Source organism: Pteropus vampyrus, unplaced genomic scaffold (genome assembly GCF_000151845.1).
Source record: "Pteropus vampyrus isolate Shadow unplaced genomic scaffold, Pvam_2.0 Scaffold173, whole genome shotgun sequence".
Lineage (NCBI taxonomy): Eukaryota > Metazoa > Chordata > Mammalia > Chiroptera > Pteropodidae > Pteropus > Pteropus vampyrus.
In genome coordinates this window covers 2985531-2987707 of record NW_011888954.1, presented here as the reverse complement: position 1 = coordinate 2987707, position 2177 = coordinate 2985531, and positions in this window count along the sequence as shown.

The window sequence follows — 2177 nt, the reverse complement described above, 5'->3', positions numbered from 1 at the left end:
CTCTGTCTCTGTCTCTGTGTCTGTCTCTGTCTCAGTCTCTGTCTCTGTCTCTGTCTCTGTCTCTGTCTCTGTCTCTCTCTCTCTCTCTCTCTCACACACACACACACACACACCACACCAGTGAAAACCTCAGAGCCATTTGCTGCACCCTGGAGATTGCTTTGTCTTTGAGAGTCCGAGAAGAAAAACCCATCAAGCCGTCAAAGATTTTAATTATTTATTTTTAATTACACAAGCAATGCATGGATATGTTTAGGTTTTAAAAAATTCACACTATATATAAAATTAAAGTCTCCCCTAAATGAAGAATTTTAAGTAGCTCTGGTCCTCACATGTCAGACCACGTTTCTGCTGTGGACCAATTCAAGAAATGTGGGTGAACCTGGCAAGAGTTCAAGGAAGCACGGAGCCCTTGTCACAAAGGGACAAATGGGGGAGCTGAGGTCACTTGTAAAATGGAATGGGGTATCAAGCTGAGCTTCCTCTTGTAGCTCCTGTCCCATCTGATTTACTGAAGAAGCTTCTCAGTGTTGGCTCACACCCTCCTGGAGCTTAAAGGGTCTGGGCACGTTTGGCCATAGCAAGTGTGGGTAAATGTTTGTCAAATTCATTTCTTTCTCAACATTCTATTAGTGGGGGTTTCCCTATGACTAAATAAACCCTTGTATGAATTTGCTGCTGAACCAAATGGAGATTAATAAAGGGTTTTGGAGAAGGACTCAGAAAAGCATTGGATCAAAGAAAGACTGAAGTAGAAAAGATCTTAGAGACTATCAATTTAGTCCTTCACTTCACAGGAGAAGACACTGAAGACCAGAGAAGTCTGTTCCAATGCCCCAAGTCACATAGGCAGAGCTAGAAGCAGAGTGAGAACCAGCATTTTCATTTGCAGACTCCTAGCCGAGTGTTCCATTCATTGCACCAGAGTTGGAATCCAAGCTGTCTCTTTGATCTGCCTAGAGGACCTGGGCAGGTCACAATAGTTTTTGGCTCTGGTTGCCTCATCACTCCTACCTTAGAAGAGCATTGCTAAGAGTATCAGATGAAATACGACTAAGTGCCATGCAAATCACCAAGCAATTTTCAAGTACAAAAAGTGAACGGTGTTTCAGTTATTGGAAAGACAAGCATTCTTAATTAGTCAGTCATCTACAGTAGCATTTCTCAATGCATAATCATTACCTAACTGAACAAACATTCTTGGGAATCTTGCCAGAAAGCTTTGCGTTTTTTGTTTTTGTTTGTGTTTTTAAGTTCTCTAAAAACTTGATTATGGGCCGAATATTATGTGATCTTAGGAAATTGTTTTTAATTCAGTTAGGGGTGATAATGGTATTGTAGTTATGTCCAGGAGATCATTAATTTTGGGATATGTATGCTAAGGTATTTCTGTGTTACTTGGGGTTATTATTTAGGTGTTATGTATCATGATGTCTATAATTTATTTTTTAATGGTTCAGCAATTACAGATGTATGCACATGTGTGCACAGGCACACATGCACACACATATAAATGGCAAAATGTTAAGTGCTGAATCTAGGTGGTAGGTATATTACCTGTGTGGCCGTTGAGCAGACTATCATTCTATCTTTCTGTATATTTGAAAATTTTTACAATAAAATGATTATGAAAGCAAGTTCTCCAGGTGATTCTGATTCTCTCTAATGGTTTGAGAACCACTGATCTGGAGCTATGAGCCACTGACCGATGACAACGTATACGTAGAAAAATCTTAATTCCCCTCTTTGATGTCTTATGAGAATTGGAGCCTCTTTTCCTCAGCAATACTGATGAGGTTCTATTTCCCCTTGTTTTGTTTTGCCTGTCTGAGTCATCTATAAGACTAAAATATTGAAATAGTAGGCTACCTTTCTCATTTCTAGGCAGGCCTAGAAGTGACACCAACTCAACTTTATTGGACCAGTGGTTCCCAAAATTGAATGCCTAGAAACATTATCCAGCAGGTTTGGAGTTAGATATTGGTATCTGATTTAACTAATAGCAATCAGAGGTAATTCTCATGTACATCGTTGTTTTTGACCGTCGTGACCGCAAAGTCAAGGTCGTGGGTTTGATTCCCAACTTAAGAGCTAGTTAACTTTGCAGGAAGAAAAGTCCTGTTCTTCAATGACATCTTGAACACTTTACCCTGCTCTACCACTTTAAAATAGGGGTC